A 22,300-nucleotide genomic window follows, 5' to 3' on the forward strand; every position below is an offset into this window, starting at 1 on the left:
TGCGTAACCTGCAGGATGCGAGGGATCGTAGTAAATGCTGGCTAAGACTTTTTCCATTTTGTTGGTTTGTTAATAAGTCACCCACTCTTCGGTGATGCTACTTTGGGTGGGTCGAAAGGGTGGTTTGGAAACGGATTTACGTGTCCGATGGGCTACGGGAGTAGAAGTCGAAGGTAGTGGTGGAGGTGGAGGTGGCAATGGAATGGCTTTGGTTTTCTTTTCTTTTTTCACTTCTGGTTTCCCTTCTTTCTTTTTCACTTCTGTCGAAGGAGGCGTGGACATCATCTTTTTAACCCAAGCTTTCATTTCTTCTCGTTGGGGTGTGGGGGACGGGGTCAACAAGGATGCTGCAATCTTACTCGAAATGGGAGCTGCTGACGGTGTTTGAAACACTTCTCGCATCTCTTCTTCCTCAGGTCTTTGTGGGGTAGCATCTCTGCTGACCCTTGGGGATGGTAGTGGTGATGGTGGTAATGATGACGATGGTGCTGGACTTTTCATCAAGGTCTTTAAATCTTTCAGAGTGGGTAGAGCTGTTTCGTCTAAAGCTTTCTGGTGAAAGAGTTGCAGTCTTTGCAAGAGTTGACCGTACTTTTGCGATTTTTCTGTTTCGGACAAATCTTGGCGATCCATCAAGGACTGCAATTCGTGTTGTAACTGGGACATCTCGCTCAAATTGGGATTGGGAGGTAAATGCGGGGTGCGTTGTTCTTGCCACCGATGGTATTCCATCCATCGTTTGTAAGGCACTAAAGCTAGTTTTCGTCCTTCCATGGGGTTGTCAGGGGTGGATTCTGAGATCTTGGGACTTCCGAGGGCCTTTTTATCTTGCTCCCACCAGTCCTCCCAACATGGTTCCCAAGACTCCTTTCAGTATGGGGCCTAACAAGAGAGGTAAAATGCCTCCACGTTGAACCAACATCTTCTTTTTTTGACGAATGGGAATTTTCTTTTGAACCATTTTCCGAAGAACGTGACGATGTTTGCCTAAGCATTGTTTCTGGTGTTTGGACAAAGGGATCGTGCCTTTCAAAACGTTCAAACAGCATTCGCACACGGTATCGATGACCTCTTTGGAGGCCGTTTGAATGAGTTTTTTTCGTAGGGGTGGAGAAGCTTTCGACAGGACAGATAACATGTCCCCATGTTTGGCTAAACGTGGTGGCAGTCCTTTCCTTTTCTTTCCTTGGGGTTTTCTGGAGGGTGACATTTTTGCTTGTGGGTTCCGGGACATTCACCGAACAGACACTAACGTCGATGACTTAACGCACACCCTTTTATCTTTTTTTGGGACTATCGCTTTGTCATAAAGGTGACAATGTTTTTCCCAAAATCGCCAAGGAATCCTCCCCTTTGTTGACGTCTCTTTTTCTTTGAACGACTGTGTCTTTTCTTAGGGTAATATCGATGCTTGGCTAAGCGCTTTGTCGGATGACGCGTCTGCCTTTGTCTCTTTCTTTTGTGGCTTCTTGGAGGTGACATCTTTTACAAGTTCACTGATACCCCGACTTGGTCACAGGCCTTTTTTATACTGGAACGCGTCGCCACTGATTGTCTTTACGCCGTATCAGTTTGAGGACAGGCATGACAAGTCGTGCAGGGGTACGCAACGGACTAAATCGAGCCAGTTCTTGCTTGGACAAATCCAGTAAACTTTGTAACATGCCCGATCTTTCATGGACTTTGATTTTGGGAGAAGGTACTTTGTGAGCAGCAGCCACTGCCGCTAAATTGGAAGGTCCTGCCACTGGGGAAGTTCTTTTGGGGGTCATCAACGGAGAAGTTCTTGGTGTGATCAACGTCTCCAAGTACTCTTCAGTTCCTGGTGACATCAACGGAGAAGTGGATAAACGTGAGGCTGCCGGAGACGCAGTCACCGCTGTGGCAGGTCGTGGTTTGCGAGTGTAAGGTTGCGTCCTGGCCGAAGTGCCTCTCTTGCGACTAGTTTTCTTCTGTGGACTTTTCTTTTTCTGGGGACTTTTTTTCTGTTTCTTTTTCTGGGGGCTTCTTTTCTTTTTCCGGGGTGGTGTCTGGTAAGAGGAGGGTCCTGCCACTGGAGAAGTTCTTTTTGGGGACCTGGTCTTTTTCTTTTTCTTCTTGGGGCTTCGTTGGACTTTTGTCTTGGGGATAACTTTGGGGGCATTAGGATCCCATCTTAAGAGTGAACGAATGATAACCCCTCCTAGAGTACCGCTCCCTCCAGGTTTCAAAATGATTTGTTTTTTGGTTTGAGTGTCGATGCGGGGATCGGCCAGTTGGACCAAAGCGACTTTGTTTCGATCGAAAAAGCGTTTGGTTTGATGAGGAATCTGAATGATTTCTTGGAGTAATTGACGTGCCGTCACCGTGAACCATCGTAAGACTTCTTTGAGACTAGCTTCTAAGACACGAGCTCGTGTTTGTGGATTTTTTTCTCGACTGATGCCATACAAGGCACGAATCAATTTGACGGGAAGATGCGACTGAAGGGACGTCATGTTCACACTGTGTGAGACAGACGAAAAAGGGTCTGAGGTTTATATAGATTTTTTTATGGGGAGTGAAATGAAGTCGAGGACGGAGACGTGTACAGGACAGGCCCTCCGTCTTGGCACCAGTGGTGAAACAAGTGGGTACGAAATCGCAAATCCTCGGGGGTCGTAGGTTTCAAATCGACGAGTAAATAGGCGTGTGGCGTTTGAGTGGCATCGTCGTACGCCTGAGTCAGCCAAGGCGTTCCTAACTGTTTGGCTAAGACTTGCACTTGCGATTTATCTCGAGGGCTTTTAAACAAGACCACGTAATGCGCATTAAGACTGATGGTGCGATGGGCTTTACTTTGTTGAAACAAATTTTGGGTGATGTAAACGACACTGGCATTACGGTGATGCCCTTTGCGCGTGAATCACAATTTAATTTCTTCTTCGTCTTCTCCTAACATGTCGTCGAAAATGACCAAATGGGTTTGACGGGAGTCAGAGACGATGCCGTCGTCTTCTTTAGGAATGCCTTCCACAAACACGATGGAATCGCCTTGACTTTCTCGCAAGAGGCTGTACGCCGATTGCCACTCTTTGTAACACCACACGATCCGTTGAGGTGGCCGATCGATCAAATGATGTTTATGTTCGATCAAACGTTTGACGAATTCGGTTTTGCCTGAACCGCTAGGTCCAGCAATGAGCATGTTAAAGGGATGGCGAAGATACAAAGCCTCCAAACTGGCACGATCTAAGTGTTCGTCGATGACTTTGACAGTAGAGGAAGAGGGAGCAGAGACAGCAGAGGTAGCCATGGTGTGAGAAATGTCACTTGTGACACGAAAACAAACAAGACAAGAGTTTATATACTTTTTCAGAACACGTTTATTGAATGTTTCAAATATGAACACGAAAGACAAAAATAAATAAAAGCCAAAGGCTTAAGTACAAGGATAAAAGGCACATGATAACTATGAACGTGGAATAAACACAAGTGTCTGTACAACAACCACATGTTTTGGGTAATGTTCTAACCAGTTCTATAGTAGGGGGTAAGGTCACACAAGTGTCCTCCCGAAAAGGTCTTTCAGGCCTGTCCACGACAGTCCTGTCCTGGGTGACGGGTTCTTCTGGCACCGTCACTAACACGGGTTGAAAAGTAACTTTTTTCCTTGAATAACTCTCGTGCATACTGGGCCACTTCTTGGGTCCAAGCCTCAAAACCCCATTCTTTCCAGGCACGGACATCTGTCCAATGGGGATGTAAGTCACAAGCTACACACACATCGTCATACACGTCTTGGGTAGCTAAAAGTTGACGAATCTTTTTTTCCTGTTGAGGTCGAGAAGTATCCAGATGAAATCGCAAGGCTTTGAGCAAAAGGAGTTTTTCGTGACCATTTAAGGCCATTGAGGTGGTAAGTACTGATCGTAAAGAGTCCACAAAGAATCGGCTGGTAAACGAAATCCCAGAAAACAAGTCACTAAGACACACACCACTTGTCGTCCCAAATTGAATGGATACAATTCTTGTAATAATTGATGGTAATGATCCACGGTTTGAATATGGTCATTGAGTTCCTTCCACGGAATCTGTTGGATGACATGTGACATAAACCGTGGCATGGCAGCCTGTTTTTATATTCTCTTTTTTTCGGATGCAATAGACGTACTTTCTAGCCAGAGATCTTCGTTCTCCAGTAGGGAATCTAAATCTTGCATACTGTAACCGAAACGTCAGAGTTCGTTTAAATGTTTCCTCTTCCTCTAAGTAGATTCCACGTAACAAATGTTGGTAATCCTTTAACTTGTCTTCCTCAATGCGTTGCACTAGGTGAATCTCGAAGTAACTATAATCATGAACATGTCGATCATTAGCAACCTCAAAGTTTTGAACAATGTCTGACCATTGAAAGAATTTCTGACGAATCAGTTCTCTTATACCATTCAGGTACCAGTGGTTAAAGATCTGATGACGTAACGGATGCAATTGTTCTTTACGTTTGACTTGTATTTTCACCAGCTCTCGGTAAATGCGTTCTCTCAACTCCTCAGGCAAGCCCAAAATGTTCTCTTGTAAAGTATCCATAAGTATATACACTGTTTTTGGAATCGTTGGGTGGTGGCCAATAGCCTCGTTTAACTTTGTGCCTGATGTAATATCCACTCATAATCAGTCTTCTTGTACTTTGAAACATAGCATAATTTAAAAACGGACGAATCACTTTGAGTTTGCGTTTCACTTGTATTTTGATCAGTTCTCGGTAAATGCGTTCTCTCAACTCCACAGGCAAAGCACGAATGTTCTCTAGCAAAGTATCCATGAATAGGTCATACTAAATCCTCTTTGGTCTGATACAAGAAATGTACTCTTTGCACAAACATGGTTTTACTTCAGTGTCGAATTTAAATCGTTGAGTCACTAATCTACACATTACAATTCGTTCAGAAGTTTCCTCTTTCACTAAGTTGACATTGTGTTCAAGATGTTGGTAATTCGTTAACTCTTCCTCTGGAATTCGATGCAGTACGTTTACAATGATGTAGGTAGAATCGTCCATACCAAACCAATCCTTTTTAAAACTAGAGGATCGTTGATCAATGTCTGTCCGATGAAACACTTTCAATTGAATCAATCCTTGTATAGCCTTCAGGTACCAGTGGTTCAAACACCGGTGACGTAACGGATGCAATTGTTCTTTACGTTTCACTTGTATTTTAACCAGTTCTCGATAAATGCGTTCTCTCAACTCCACAGGCTAAGCACGAATGTTCTCTTGTAAAGTATCCATGAACAGATTATTATGGTAAGAAGTTACTTCAATGTCTCGGTCCCACTAAAGGTAAGTAATGACAATTCGGTGACCATCGAGCATGTTCAACGTAGGCCGAATCTTGCGGTTCCCAGTGGTGAAGTGACACACCGCAACTGAAGCACTTGACTTTATCTCCTTCGCCCAAGTAGAAAAATCCGGCTCTGGCTAATTCTTCGAGGGTCGGTCCTCCCAGATACTTAGACCATTTTCCTTTGAACGATTGAAGACGATTTTCAAAGTCGCAGTATTCCGACAAACACACAGGAAACGAATATTCGTCTTTCACAGGTTCGTTTCGATGAGGGTTGGGTGACATGAACAGGAGTTTGCTCAGGGCTGGATGACATCCGTAGGGAGGTAAACGTGAAGGTCGACATTCCCCTTTAAACCCGGTAAAATGTCTAAGAGGACGAGCGGCATCGCTTTCGCATCCCTCAGGTTTGACACGCACAGCATCACTTTCCATGATAGGGGTAGGGACACTAAAGTTCCCATGATGCTTTACGGCATCGCTCAGGTCACAACGTACAGCATCGTACCCATCGCAAGGCTCACAATCGCACTCGTCTGCAAACTCCGTTACGCAATTACAATGGTAACCACATGGACAATCGCAGTTTCCTTCCGGACATTTTCCGTCGCAATGCCTGGGTCTTATCCATCCAGTATTAGTCACACTAGAGGAAGATACAACTTTTTTACAATCCCCAAACTGGAACGATGTCTCTTTCAAAGTATTCATCTTGTTCGCTCGGTCTTGGTAGTCACAATGAACTATCGATCTTGACCATAGCCCCCTTTTTATACTAGTCTCAATGCAGTCTCCAGCTTGTACATCTTTCCTTTTTTACGTTTTTTATGTCTTGTTCTGGAAGGTACCGTCTCTAAGGTACCGTCAACATTGTACCGTAGTGTGATGGGTGGAAAGGCCATAGAAAGGTAAGGGCAATGCGGAGACCATCGAGTATGCTCCAGAATAGCTGAATCTTTATAGATACATAGATCCATTCGTAACTTCAGTCCGCAAGCGAAACACTGTACCTCGTATCCCAATCCTGACTCAGGTCCCAAGTAGACAAATCCTGTTCTAGCTAAAACATGCGAAGAAGGTAATCCTTCCCTATCCGTAGGCCATTTCTGAAACGTGTCCAATCGACGGGCACAATCACAATAGTCAGGTAAGAAGACTGGAAAATGGTAGGGTTTGAACTTGGAGTTCTCATCGGGTTTCTCACTCGATTCTTGCTGTGGCGAAGTCATCTTTCTGGTGGGTGGCTATCCTCTTACAACCAATGTTTTATACCAACGTGTCCATACGGTAAGGTGAAATGATTGGGAAGTCGAACTCGCTTCTGGTACACGATTTGATAAACTTTTTCCAAAGGTCGACTGACGATGTGGTGAGTGGGTAAACGTACAATTTTGTTCGGTTGGTAAGTGGTCACTTTAAAGTTTCCATCCTCTCCCGATTGCAAGGCTTCTTTCAATACCCCAAAGTTGACCACTCGACTGGTACGATGATTCAGAGTCAGTCCTTTCACTTTACACGTCGTGTGCACTTCTCCTTGTTTGTCCCGGTATTCGTAGCCGTAATTTTTGGGACCACCACTGACGAAACTTAGAATCTTGTCGTCGGGATGCTCGTCTGTCCAGGCTCCTAAACGGTCTCCTTCGATGTCAGGGTGATGTTGAATCGGGTGATGGATGTAAATGCAACTGTCCGTGTCAAAGTACAGGACGCGTTCTTCTAACAGTTCTAAAGCTTCGTACAATTTTAAGCGAGCATGGGCTGTCACGTAAGCCGCAATGATAACATTTCCAAAAGGGTCGTCTTGTACAAAGTCCAGATCTTCTTCGTAATTGACCAAGATCAAATCCTCTCGAACGACGTCCATGTGTTTCATGTATTTGGTTTTGTCGTGAATCATCTGGAAGTAGCGGGAAGGTTCTGTCAAATATTCCGTCTTGGGTAAACACGGTCGTTGTGCCATTTTACCCCACAAGCAATATAACATCACTTTGGCAAACGATCGCCTGCCATCGTTTTTCTCGATGTGATTTAAAGTAATGCCTTCTTGTGCCCAGTATTTCTCTTTGAATGTATTTTCGTCTTCGGGAGTGTGACACCAGGAAGGATAGCCGCTGGCTTCTTGCTTCAGTTTCAAAAAGGCATCCACGTAGTCTGCGAAAATGCCTTTCTGACTGGGGTCACCCTTGTGGTATTGTTGTGTCTTGGGAAAGTGGCAAATTTCGTACACTTCTAACAGTTGGTATCCCATGTCCAGAGCTTTGAACAATTCTACGCTGACCCAGGTTCCCGTCAAGGCCCGTTCTACCTGGCTGTGCTAACAAGGTTGGTCTTGGTTGCACGTTTCGGCACAAGTACGGCACAAGGGAAACATCAGTTTGCCTTGACAATGGTGAGGTAAGACGGGATGGTATAGGTTCGTGGGAGGCAAAACTTTGCACTTGATTAAGCCTTCGTATTGTCGAATGTTGACCAGGTCGATGTGTTCCGTGAACAATTGCGGGTGCCCTACAGGAAAGCGACAATATTTGCACACGTAGGGATACAGCGAACACACGTCCAAGTATTTGATTTCTTCTCCTTTCTCTTCGTCGGCTTGGTACAGCAAACAGGTGGCATTGGTCCTTCCTCCGTACAAACTATCCCTCGGGTTCAACGGGTCCATGAACTGGTAACTTTCCACGAGACGTTTAAACTCGGAATCGGTTTTCATACGGTGATCGTACTCGTGTTCCCACATTTCCACCACTTGGTATCCTTGCTGTTCTAACTTCAAGCGTCGCTGACAAGTGTCCTGGTACAAGTCTTCCATGGTCCGTTGTAAAAACTGATTTTTAGTGTCACGGTCAGGGTAGCAGACGGGACATCCGTGAAATAAGCAGCCGTTAAACTCTTACACGATCTTGGGGTTTTCTAAGTCCCAGCCATCGACCGAATACGTTCCGATGGTCTTTTCGCCTCCTCCGTTGCGGGCATGCTGAATCCATTTGTCTTCCTTGTCGCACAAGTAATGTAACCAACGTAGGGCTTTGACCGAGTATTGACGCTTGACATAGTGGGTCGTTTGAGGACTGATGACAGCCACGGTGTTTTCAGGCATGAATCGTTGTCGATACACTAAGGAACACGCTTTGGCAATGGTGCAAGCTTCTTTCAAAGGATCGACCCCTCCGTGTTCCATGAACAGTTCTCGAAATTTTCCACAGCAACGTCGTAAAATGTCCACGTCGGAACGACAATACTTTAACATTTCTTCCTGAAAGTCGAAAGGGTCCGAGGCGTGAGCCTGGTACCAAACGTAGAAAGCTTCTCGTTGTTCGGTACGCATGTTGTCGGGGTCGTAATAGTGAGCCTCAGGCAAATGGGGTAGAACGGCATGTTGATTGGCTTCCGTATTGAAAAAGTGAGGAAAGTACCCTTTAGCCATTTCTGTCATTCCAAACGTTTTAGGCATTCGACTCAAAGGCATGGCCAAATAGCTCATCGAATCTTTAAACTGTACTTGTCCCACTTGCATGAAAATGATTTTGGCTCCGTTCAAAGTGACTTTAGGACGTTCGGTGCCTTGTTCTGTATAGTATCTCAAAAGAAACTGTCCATCGTATCCGGAGAAATTGTGAGCCATCACCGTGGCATGACGATGACAATCTCCGTAACGTTCGATGTCCTCTTGGCTCCACGTCTTGTCGATGGTGTCTAAGACCCATTGGGCAAAATCGGCTAACGTGTTCGGTCCCCGAAAGATTTTTTCACGCCCTCCAGGAATCTTGCTGCAGTGAGGGCAATGACTGAAGATAGGTTCTTGAATGCACTTCTCGCACGCTCGATGAGCCACGCAAAAATTAGGAATGTGAATGCCGGTCTCTTGCATGCATTCGAAATCGAAAAAGATGAAATTGCCTTTCTTCTTGTGACCGTCCTCTTTCTCTGGTGGGGGTTGGTATTTTTGCACGTAGCATTGGTGTTCCAAGTCCACGATGTGGTGACAAATGTGACATTTTTTCTTTCCTCGACATACGTGTGCCTTGGCCTTACTGGTACGTATGACTTGTTCACACGTAGGGCACAATCTCAGCAGTTGACAAGCACATTTCTGCTGTGAACCTTGTGTTTTCAGATGTTGTTGGTAACAGGTAGGACTGACAAACGTGCGCTGACAAGTTGAACAAGGCACTGGTCCTTCGCTCAGACAGGGTGGAGAGGCCAAACATCCTGGGCATTTCCATCCACAATGCTTGTGTTGCTCTCGATTGTTATAACCATAATCACATTTCTCACAGTAATATCTGTATCCCAGGAATCCAGTGATACTGGTAATGGTATCGAAATGTTCATCGTGATAATAGACATGAATGTATTTTCCGTCCTTAAAGTCTTGGCCTCGAAACAACAGAGACCCGCGCATTTCTTGAGGGTGCACTTTCAAGGTGTATCGTGGAGCTAGGACATCTTGCAATTTTTGCATCTCAGGAATGCCACAGGGTGTGTCTTTGGACAGTCCGGCTTGTTGTAACAGGAGTTCTGCTTCGTTTCGTTGTTTGGCTCGATTGGAACGTTGAATAGTGTTCCAGGTTCTTTTCCATTCTACCGTGTCGTTCTTGTTGGCATAGGTTCGTCCCACCACGATGGCTCGGGCTAAACACATCTGGTCTTGAGGGTTGTTAATTCGGACGAGACTTGTTTTGGTGTTGCGAAGGTCGTCCACCATTAACATCTGTTTGCGTCCTGTCCCTTGAGGAAGAGAGACGTGAGCCATTTTCAGTGTGGCTTTACCATCGGTGATGTCAAACTGGTCATTAGATTGTTGTACGTGTTGAATCTTGTCCATGATTTTGGAAGGAGTTAGTTCTGCGGGTCTGCTAAACTCGATCCAAACAGGGGATTTCAAACCGTCGTGATCTATGGATAGTGTCAAGCGATCGTCTTCTTTGGGTTGACATTGTCGCTTGAGTGCGGTGAGCAAAGAATCCCACATCTCGGTGATAAACCCTTCTGCTTTCTCCAAGGGTACGTCGGCCTTGAAATCTTTAAACTTCACCGTGTAGGTGTAAGCCGTGGTTCTAAATTTTCTAGAGGAGCGCTTTTCCGTCTCTCGAATGGAATAGTATTTTTCAGGGTTGACTAAGGGTGGTGAACTTGGTTTAGAGGTTTCAAATTCTGGTTCACTCATGTCCTCTTCAAAATCACTGGCATGAATTTGTGCCAAGATTTCAGCTTTGGTACGAGGCGATAGATCACGTTTCTGCCTCTTACTTTCTTCTTCTTTCTTCTCGAATGAATGGGATCGTTTCATCTTGAGTGCAAAACGTCAAATGACTCAAGTTTAAACACCATAGACTAATTTATAGTCATGGCTAACCAGCGTATTTAAAAGGGTGTGTGTCTTGTTCTTTCACTATTCATTTCACTCTCAAGCCGAGCACAACGATGGAAGAGACTACCCAGATGGAACGTTTCGTCAGAGCTTTGCGAGGGGTCATTAGAAAATTCTCTTCAGACCAGCCGACGGACTACTCTCCTTCCTTTCGAGATAAAAGTCAAGATACTTGCTATATCTGTCAGAAGAAAGGGCATTGGTCTTCAGAGTGTCCAGACCGTCAAAAAAGAAAAAAAACAGGGGCTAAAAAGGACAAAAGTCAAGATACCTGTTATTATTGTAAAGAAAAAGGACATTGGTCTCCAGATTGCCCAAAAAAGAAACAAGAGGAGTCAGAAGAAAAGAGGAATTCTTCAGAAGAAGAGAGGGATTCTTCAGAGGAAGAAGAGAGGGATTCTTCAGAGGAAGAAGAGGAAGAAAGAAGACAATTCTATTTAGAAGAGGCAAAGAAACAGGAGAAGAAGAAAAGAAGAAGGGAAGAAAATGAGGAAAAGACGGTGAAGAAATTTAAAAAACAGAGAGACTAAACAAGGAGACAGAAGAAGTCAATGAACTTTTAATTAAAGTGTTATGATGTGAATTGTGAATTGGATTATAACAATGGAGAAAAGAATAAATTAATGATATAAGGTAAGTGTCTTTGAGTTGTGATTTTAAAATAAGAAGCTACACTCACGCACTCATACACAGACACGTACTATAAGGGTAAAATGGGTGGGTTTTTTTTTGAGTTATTGGCAAATTGAAAGGCTATCTCTTTTCGAGAAATGTGGGGGCCCTGAAAAGGGCCTTTTTTCTTTATGGTGTAGGGGTGAGTTTAAGCAATCAACTTTAACTGCCTTAAGCCTTTGCCACGGCCAAGGCCTACTTCTGGACTGCGTAATGTTAATGATGATGATGATAATGATTGGGTTGAAATCACTAAGGGTGGTACGGTAGGCTTAGTCACAGGGTTAACGTGTTTAGCTCGGGAAGGTCGTATTCTCTTCGGTCGTAATAAAGGAGTCTGATACATTTGTTTCAGACTTCTTAACTCCGCTAAAATGTCCAACAGTACCGTGACCGTTTGATTTTCACCCTCTTGTTTCTTTGCTGCTACTTCTTCTTGCTGTTGTTGCTGTTGTTTTTTTCTTACCTCTTCTTCTTCCTGCTGTTGCTGTAGGAGAAAAGCCTGTTCCGCTTCCTTTTGTCGTTGTATAAATTTCTCCAATTCTTCTTTCTGTCTCTGTCTAAAATTCTCCACTTGCGGTAATGAAGAAGGTAACGCAGGTTCCGGAACAAATTCTTGCGAGGAGAGAAAATCCACAAAATCCCAATTCACCTCTTCTGAAAGTAAGTCCGGGTTTCCTTCGGCAGTCTCCCCTGCTGGTGCACCCCAATGGATCGTTTTCTGAGTTTCCGTCATGTTGAATCACTGTCGCATAGATTGACTGCACACAAGCGCTAGCGAATCTATATAGACTACATGACGTCACAGACTGCTCTCTTCGGATTGGATGCGGGCTGACTGAATTTTGCAACGCGTGTTAGGATTGGTGAATGAACTCAATCCGTTTCAATCCTTCCTGTACCTATAAATAAGCGCAGTTCACTGCATTGATTCACCTGTTCTCGGCGCCTCAACATGTGGACCGATGTGCACTCTTCAACGCTTGTGTCAACGATGATGTTCAGGACGGATATGCTCATGTATGTCCGATCGAAGTGGACCATTGTCCACAGGACAAACACCAGCCTGTGGATACGTAGGATCTACGTTGAAAGACAAGGATGCCTGAAAAGAGTGCTAATTTACGGGCCAACAGTGAGACACAGCCTAAGGACAAGAAGAAGACCAATGCGGTGCCATTTATGTTAATGAATACATTAACATAAACCCAAAGGCCCTTTTCAGGGCCCCCATATTTCTCGAAAAGAGATAGCCTTTCCATTGCCTACCCCTTTTTTAAAAAAATTTTTTTTTCAAAAAAAAAAATCCCATGTTCAATTCCCCTTGTCCCTAAACAAGCCCAAACTCTATTCCCCATGTTAAATTCCCCTTGTACGTAGTGTGGCCCACGATTTTTCGCCATGTTCAATTTCCCTTGTACGTAGAGTGGCCCACGATTTTTCGCCATGTTAAATTTCCCTTGTACGTAGAGTGGCCCAGGGGTCTCTGTAATGCTAATTCCTATTGTACGTAGGGTGGCCCCCTTTACTACTTGCGAGATCAGTCGAAGAAATCATGACACATGAGAAGTAAATAATCAAAATTTACAAGTAATGTTTGACTTTCTTAATATGAAAACTGGCGTCAGTTAAGAGTTATTATTAATGTTTTAATAATAATAATAATAATAATAATAATAATAATAATAATAATAATAATAATAATAATAATTAATATTATTATTATTTATTTATTTCGTTTTTGTGTATGGTATCATGACATCAGCTGGCTGGATGAGAAGACGGTAGTTATAGGGTCTGGAATAGCGATAAATTGGGCTGGTGTGGCAGTTGCGAGAATTTAGACTTACGCCACAATTTTCATTTAAGGTGGTATCACGGTTATGAGAATTTAATATTAAAAACGTATAAAGGATTAACACTGAAGGATGGTATAATGATTATCTGAATTTAACATTGCGGCTGTGCTGGTATAGCGGTGATTAGAATTTAATATTAAATAATTAACACAAGATGGCACGACGGCTGTTATAGGGAATAAAACACTGTGCGCGTGGTGGTGGCTATGAGAATTTAACATTACGCCACCATTTTGAAATGGTTTTGCATTGACAGATTTGGATATTTAATATGAAAAAAACGTGCATAGGTTTAAAATTGGGGCCACTCTGAGGTCTAGCGTGAATTTAACATTACAGTGGCATTTTTGGGGCCCTATGTGAAGTCAACATTGTAGGCCGATATGGGGATCAAATGACCATAGAATATATGTATTTAGCAAACTGAAAATGTACCGTGAGGCTGGCGTCTTTAAATCTAACATTTGGAAAACCACGTAACTTGTTAAATACAAATGGTCCGTAGTAGTTTAGCAGTAGTAATATTACATTGTAAATTTATCTCCACCTTGCATCACATTTCCTAACACACCAAAACATTGTCGCTCTTATTTCATTTTAAGGGCAGTATAATTGTTTATCTCGTCCACAATAAGCGTGAACTTACCATGCGACGACGATCGACGCAGCCTGGAGTGGCGACGACATGGCAGACACAATGAAAAACTTCTGTATGAAACATTTACTTTCTTAAACGCTATCTATTTCGTGATTCTAGTCAGAACCTCAGGATCCAAGCTTTCAAACCTAATTGTAAGGGACACGTCAAAATCCTCTGCCAGGCTCCGTGATCCTGTCAGCATTTCCAACCACGGTAATTCGATATATAGCAAACACTTCTTTACATGGCCGGCCATAGAACGATTGGACCGATTTGGCCCCACGCTCACAGTGGCCCAGCGCATTAGTAATTTTTAAAAATATATCTTTAGAGAGAAAGTAATTTTAAAGCGTTGTAAGAAACGTTTACCTTCAACATCATATAAAACTTGTTTAAAAGTTTATTTCCAAATGACCTGCTCGCAAAGGGTTAGCAGGTAAATGGGGGGGGGGGGGTGCGCCAAAATAATACAAATCGGGCCCCGCTTTTGCTGAGGCCGTTACTGCATATCCAGATAGCGGCCGTCTCAAGGAAACGTACGGCCTATTCATGCTAGCAATTTTGGAGTTCATTCTGTAATAAACAATGTCGTGCCGACCTCCCTCCGACATCAACTCAGTGCCATCAATAGTCGTTAAGATGTTAGAAAAATATTTTGTCGATATTGGACTATAGACGTAAATAAATCAATTTCAGTGTATTTTGCTGGACGATAAACGGTATATCAACTCTACAGGTAAGAGTGAAAGTGGCACATATAACATATCTTTTTGGTGACAGAAGGTATTTTTTATTAACAATTTGAGCATATTAAATGTAATAATCACACCCTGCAAATAGTCATTTCCGGTCGAAAGATTTTCCAAAGTTTATCTCCCTATAAGGTACGTTGTGATGTGTTGTGTTGTGATTTGGAATTTTTAACGTAGCTTTAACATTTCAGTCATATCGCTACGATGTCTGCAATGTGGCAGTTTATAGTGATGTCTAGCAGTGGGGCATCATGCTGCAGACATGTAGCATGATGTCCCACCCAATCGTCGGAGCAAATTCTGCGTATCCTCAGTGCCTGGCTATATTTTGGTCTCCGGTAGGATATGCAGAAATTGCTCCGACGAAGAAACATTCCTAAAATGGTATGAAGAGCTATCTAAACATTTAATTTACCGAGGCTACGACAAAGACCTGATTACGGAGGCAACCCAAAGGGCTAAACAAACAAACCACGATGACCTACTAAAATATAGAAAGAAGGAAAAGACTGATAGGATACCATTTATCCTGACCTGCAATCCAGACAACCCAAAAGTAGGTAAAATTATCGGGAAACACGGATCCATCGTAGAACATTGAAACCAAGCGGTTTAAGCCAAGAAGACCAGATAAAGACAACCATGCACATATACAATTATCTTTTGCAGCGGACACATTTCTTTAAAATAATTCTCTAAATTTGCTTAATAGCCTATAACTGCTATAAAAATAAAATATCCGGGATATAATCTGAACTTACATAAATTTACATAAACTAACAGATGTCGTTATGACTCATTAATTTCTAGGTCAATACAAATATTTTCCAGTATCAGCATCAAGCTGAAATAAACTAGTTGACACATAATAAAAGGTTGAATTCCTGTAGAAACAGCCATGTAAAGTTTCGCAAACATTACCGTTTTTATGTTTTATTTGTTTGTCTTGTTATTGTTTTGTATTTGCCTTTGAAAAAGACTCATTAGAGAGTAGAAAGCGCTCAGGCCAGCTAGATACTAGTTTCGCACTGTTCGTTGTCAGTGTATTGCATTTATCTTAATCAATTACTGACACACTTGATCCCTTGCTGAATCCAGTGCACTTGAAAGGATTGTTATTCGCCATATGATTTGTATTATATATATATATATATATATATATATATATATATATATATATATATATATATATATATATATATATATATATATATATATATATATATATATATATATATAGTTACGTGTTTAATCACGAATAAACAGTAACACAAGAAACAGTGAAAACAACAAGCTTTGAAAAATTTAACAAATTATTTATTTCCCTGGAAAATACTGTAAAAATGAAAAAATAAGAACTTATGGTTTTAAGAATCAAATCCAACATTAATCCAAGAATAATCCACGCATAAAAGTTTAGAAGTCCTAATAATGAAATGTTCTAATGATTTCAAGTTCGAGTCCCGACGAAGAATCCAAGTTGGAAGGCGATGACGTATGCTGTATCCTGTACTGTACTGTTGTCTACAGTTCCTTGTAGAAAACAATAACACTCCGGTGTTAGAAATCCGAATAAAAATTTTAAGAAATTTCTTTGTTTTGTTCAAGAATTGTGTATGAGCACACACATATTTCCAGGGAAACGAATTAATCTTTTATAATCCAAATAAACTGAAGAAAAAGTAACATATAACTCGAAAACTGGCTACAACAAAAGGAAACGACTTCACATCAAGCGTTTTAAGCCCAGACTGAGATTATTTCTCTAAAACAATGGTTATACAGTACATTTGAGGTGTAGAATGAGTGCCCGTATGAGGGTCACATGATCATTTTACATGACGTACTCTCATCATGGCCCTGACAAGAACCAATCATTTAACTCAAAGAATAAAATAAAAAAGTCGTTTACTTCTCTCTAAACGATTTACAAGTCGATGGTCGTGTATCCAACACAGTTTCCATCTCAGCCTTATTATTCCCAAAATAAAAATAAAATATAAAAAAAAGCTTGTTCACGTGACTGTTACTATGTTTGAATTAAGGTCGGGAACTATGTCAGCTTTATGTGTTTACAAAAATGAACAGTCAAGGTCAAACTATTTTCTGGAAAAAGTATAGAGTTCATAGTAAACAGAACTACATTATTTTGACATATAATGAAATTAAAAAGCAAAAGGATCATAAAACTTACAAACAATTAAATCAGATATAAATTAAATCAAATATACATAACAATCAATTACACAAAAGCAGATTTGTATTTATAAAACTAAAACATTTATGTTTACAAAACCTAAACCCATTCAAACCCAGAAACCTTAGTCTTTAGAAAACCCCATCAGAAATAAAAAATACTAACAATTAAAACAACAAAGCCTTTTGATATTCAGAAAGTTAGAGGTTATTTCTAAAGCTCTAGACAGTTCAATATGCAGGGACGGACCTGGAGATGATCGGGACGGACCTGAAGGTGACAACATATAACATCTGGCTGGCTGGGAGTATCAACATTGTAGTGACTATCTCTGATCAGATATTTTTAAACTCAAACTAAATTAAATATACTGATGTCAAAGGTATTCAACGACTTTTAATATTAGCATGTTCTGCACTTATTAATGAAATCTGTGCATTTAGAAATCATTCTCATTTCGTTTGCTATATAATCAATTATATTTTTCCCTTACTGTATACTTTTTTTTAAGTCTGTAAGTTAAAGCAAGGGAAGTAACACGTGGTATTGACTATTAAGGATCACGTGCTTGAGGCTACACAGTTATCCTCCTTACGAAACTACAAATCAGAATGTTTAAATAAACAATTCTTAGAACATGAGATGTCTACATTTTAATATAACTTTTTATTACAATTAACAGAATAATACACCTTGTAAATTAAAATGAATAATTTGCATTGTATAAATAAAGGAAACGAATAAAATGGAAATATAACAAGTAACAATTTTAATAGATTAAAAAGGTGGCTATAAAGAGTTTGTAAAACAGAATAATCATTGCAAACTTCAGACATTATAACGTTGCACATTTATTATATATAAAGCAGTAGGGAAATATAAGTGCTCATGTTAATCAGATGGTTCCGAATATGGTTGCGGTATAACGTGGTACGTATCGAGGTTTGTTTACAAATAGTGCGGTATAAGTTTTAGCAGTACATAGTTCTGGTGAATATCCTTTCTGACGGACTTTGTTGTCATGAATACGATGCTTTTCCTCTTTACTCATTCTTCGATCGAGAATGCTTTCGATATCATACACGTTGCTGCCTTTCTTGAGCGTTTAGGTTAATTTTAACACATCTTCGTTAAAATTTTCCAATTTATAGATAGAATGATCACATCACGTCACGGAACAAATTCTTTTGTCCAGTTTGGTAAATAGACTTTGTCAAATGTACATTTTGTGCTTACATTTGAAACTTAATCTCCTGTTTTAACACTTTTTTTCTGGTGTTCGACGTTCTAAACAATGGATCAAAGTAAGTCCCTGACATTTTATGTGAAGTTTCTTCTGGAGTGCATCCTATGCTACGTGGATGTGGTAATACGTTATGTATTTGAGAGTATGTTGATATGTAAAAGTTATTTACACATCTATTAGTAGTGAATGGGGGCGATTCTGGGACAATGGGACTTACCATTAAAAACAGGGTCCCGGCACTTTGGGGACTATGCAAATTTAATATGGGGAAAACTGGCCCGGCACTTTGGGGACAATGGGAATTAACATGGGAATCTATTTTGGGTCAGTCTAGGGACAAAGGAAATTTAACATGGGAGAAAAAAGCAATTCTAGGGACAAGGGGAATTGAACAGGGGATTTTTTTGTTTGTTTTTTATTAAAAAAAAAAGATAAAATAAAAATAAAAAAAAATGGGGTAGGCAATTCAAAGTCTATCTCTTTTCGAGAGATGTGGGTGGTCCTGAAAAGGGCCTTTGGGTTTCTTCTTCTTCTTCTAACTCCTCCACTTCTTCCACCAAGTTCTCACTTTTTTCATTATTCCTTTCTTCTTCTTCTTCTTCTTCTTCTTCTTCTTCTTCTTCTCTGTTATCCAGTCAGGATGGCCCATCTCTCTGAATTTCTGTTGGATCTTCATCCAGTTGTTATTCAATCTTTCAAACTCTAATTTCTTCTTCTTATTCTCTTCTTCTTTTCTCTCTTTGCTCCATTTTTCTTTTATCTTCATCACTTCTGCTTTCATGACCTCTCTAATTAGTTCTTCTGCTTTTATCAACTGGTTACAACCCCACTTTACGTACCACCAGTCAGTCCAATGAAAGCTATTTTCTAGGAGGCTCCTAACTTCTATGACATGATCCAAGGCTTCCTTTAAAATACCTACTCTCACGTAAGGTGGGTCAATGAATCCTCTGATTCTTTCTACTTCTTCCTCAGTCATTCCCCCTATTTGATCTTTTGTTACTCCAAGACTCTTCACATTGTTCAGGCTACCTTCAAATCTTCCTTCCTTATTCAATCTTTCTACTAAATAAGTCCCATCCATGATCCATAAATAGCTATCTCTCAAATTGTTGAATAATTTTGTCACCTCCATCTTCGTTTTGATTATTCCTTAGAAGGGTTCGAACATCAAACTGTGTGGGTTCTTATAGTTAAAGTGCGGACGTGAAGGAAAACATCCCCCTAAGACATAAAATTGATATTACCTAGATCATTACTTAAAACGCGCAGACGTGAAGGAAAACATCCCCTACTTTTCTCATTTCATATTATCTACTATACACATACGTTAAGCAGCAATAAACAAACCCCTAATCTACTATCCACACATACGTACGTGAGCGCTTACAAACAAACACACACACACAAGAAAAAAGAGTCAGTGTTTATATTCACACTACTCTACATACACACACATTGGCAAATCGATTACTATTTCTTTTCTAAAGGTTTGGGTAGCCCTGAAAAGGGCTGTTTGTTTTTGAACTCCATGGCACCTGGTTAGTGATGGCACCTTCCAGGCCTGGCACCACACACACATCTTCTTCCCCAGTCTCTTTTCACTCTTTTTTGGGGGAGAGCAGAGGCGGGATAAGTGGCTTCAGAATCCCAATTTTCTGTCTCTGGGATTCTGAAATTTCCTCTCTCCTTTTCCTCCTCTTCTTTTTTTCTTCTTTCCTCCTCCTCCTCTTTCGTCCTTCCCTCTTCGACAATGGCCTCCGCGGCCAGTTCATTTAGTATGCGCCTGGCATATTCCAGGTGCATCTGGAGTTCTAGAAGCTTTACAATTCTGGTATTCATTGTCTTGTTAACGAATGAACAAGGTAGCTAGACTGTCCAGCGATTTTCAATTTATACTAAAAGCGCGGACGTGAAGGAAAACATCCCCCTAAAACAAATTTGATATTACCTAGATCATGACCAAACAACGTGCGGACCTAAAAGAAACACTCACTCACTTTTTTATACTACCCATTACTAATTTAAAAATGTTCATTAATCACTTCAATATACTATCCACATACGCAAAGCAATCAAATCAAACCCCAAATCTACTCTCCCCACACCTCAAACAGCAAAAAAACATGATCTTAATCTACTATCCACACAAACGTACGTGAGCACTTACAAACACACAATCATATACACAAACACATACACTCACACTATAAAAAAGAGTCAGTGTTTATATTCACACTATTCTACATACACACATTGGCAAATGGATTGTTATTTCTTTTCTAGAGTATTGGGTAGCCCTGAAAAGGGCTGGGTTTTTTTTGTTTGCTATGGCAATCTTTTAGTTTCTAAGAATGCGACGTCCTCTGACGATAGACTTTCTGACGATAGGTCTGCTTCTTCGGAAAGAGAAGAAGAACTCTTTGGTGTCGATACGACAGTCGACAAAGCCTCTGTCAGGTTCAGGTTTCTGCTGCTGCTATTGCTGCTGTTGCTGCTCTCTCTCTGCTGTTTCTGAAGTCTTTACTTCTCTGTCCATTCTTCTTTCTCCCTGTTCACTTCTTCCCTGAAGAGCTCTTCTATCAGGTCTTCAGTGACTTTTAGCATTCTCACATTCTCTATCTCTTCTGGCTTCGGTATCAGACTGTGTCTGACCCTATGCAAATTCACGTAGGCTTCGTTTAGCTTAGCTAGTTTGGAGCACATCTTCTTAGGAGGATGAGTCGACAATGGATGGTTAGACTGGAGGCTACCCCGGTTTTAAAGTCAAAGCGCGGACGTGAAGGAAAACATCCCTCCACGGTTTTCGAGCCGGAACGTTCAATGAGTGCCATGAGAAGTATAGTAAGAACTCAAAGAGCATGAATCAAAATTCTTATAGCCAAACAAAAGACAAAGGCATTTTTTTTTCAAAACACAACATTTTTTATTCAAAATCTCTTAACACTAACAAACAACTCTAAGATTTTTTAACAATAACTCAACAATATGACATCAAACATTTTTTACCAATCACAAACATTTTTTTCAACTCACACATTATTTTTGACAAGGCTGACAACGTTGTGAATGAAATTGTGATTTCCACTGTTGGAAGTCATTAGGCCATTGATGGACACTACGTTTCCTAGCTTGAGACAAAAGATAAGCATAATGGTCACAAAACCATTGATCTACTTTCACATCGTTTCTAGAGGAAGAACGAGGATCAAAATGAGTCACTAAATGTTCTAAGGAATAGCCCAGGCTGCGATGATGCAGAAAATACACACAATATTGTCCACACACCAAGGAATCTGTGCCTTGTAATTTCACATTATTGAATCGGGTGGTCTGAGCATTTCTTCTCATAAAGTCGATGATATCGTCTTCCAAAGGAGGCAATCCGTACGAATCGAAATATTCCACACATCCTTCTTGAGAAAAGTAGATGGCTACCCAGTGGGTTCCTGGGAGATGATTGTCGTCCGAGTTGATCACATAAGCTAGATGGTCTTGAGGTTTGCGATGAGGGAGTTCATCTTTAGCACAGACGACAGGATTCCAAGAAGCCGTGTACGAGCTGTGATTCAAAAGGTAATAAAGTTCCCAGGTATCCATGTTTTGTGTGGTTTCTTCTTCTTCTTCTTCTTCTTCACAGGTAATGATAAGTCATCAATTCGATCCTGACCTTTTGCTTGAAAATGTCTGACAAGTAAAAGGCGTTTAGCTCCGACTTATTACTCTGGTCCAAGAGTGATTTGATGCGACGGCGCTCCAGAGACGTTAATGGAGGAGAAGAATGTTTATCCAAGCCTTTATACCACTCGTTCAACACGAATTCTATCTCGATGACACCCCAAGCTTTGTCCAGATATTCGTCCAATTTTTCTTCTTGGCTCAACATCAGACATTTGTCGTCTTGAATTTGACTGGGATGATCGTTGTGACATCCATAGCACTCTTCCTTGATCAATTCTTTCATTACATCTGTCAGGAATGTAGCAAAACAGGAGACTAAATGGGCTTCTTGTTCTGGCCATCTTGACTTCATCATGATAACTTCTTCGTCTTGGGATTCTTCTTCTTCTTCCACGGTCTCCTCACATTCCATCTCCAAAGTTTCTCCACTAGGTAAAGAGGGATAACAGTCTTCCATGGCTTCTAATAATCTAGAATGACTTCTCTCAAACTGTTGATTTCTATCGTATTATCAAATTCTGCATACAGGATGACGTTCACCGTCTCTGGTAGATTTGTAGTAAATTGAATTTCCAC

This window comes from Sinohyriopsis cumingii, chromosome 19 (assembly GCF_028554795.1).
Source record: "Sinohyriopsis cumingii isolate HCF-2022 chromosome 19, ASM2855479v2, whole genome shotgun sequence".
Taxonomy (NCBI): domain Eukaryota; kingdom Metazoa; phylum Mollusca; class Bivalvia; order Unionida; family Unionidae; genus Sinohyriopsis; species Sinohyriopsis cumingii.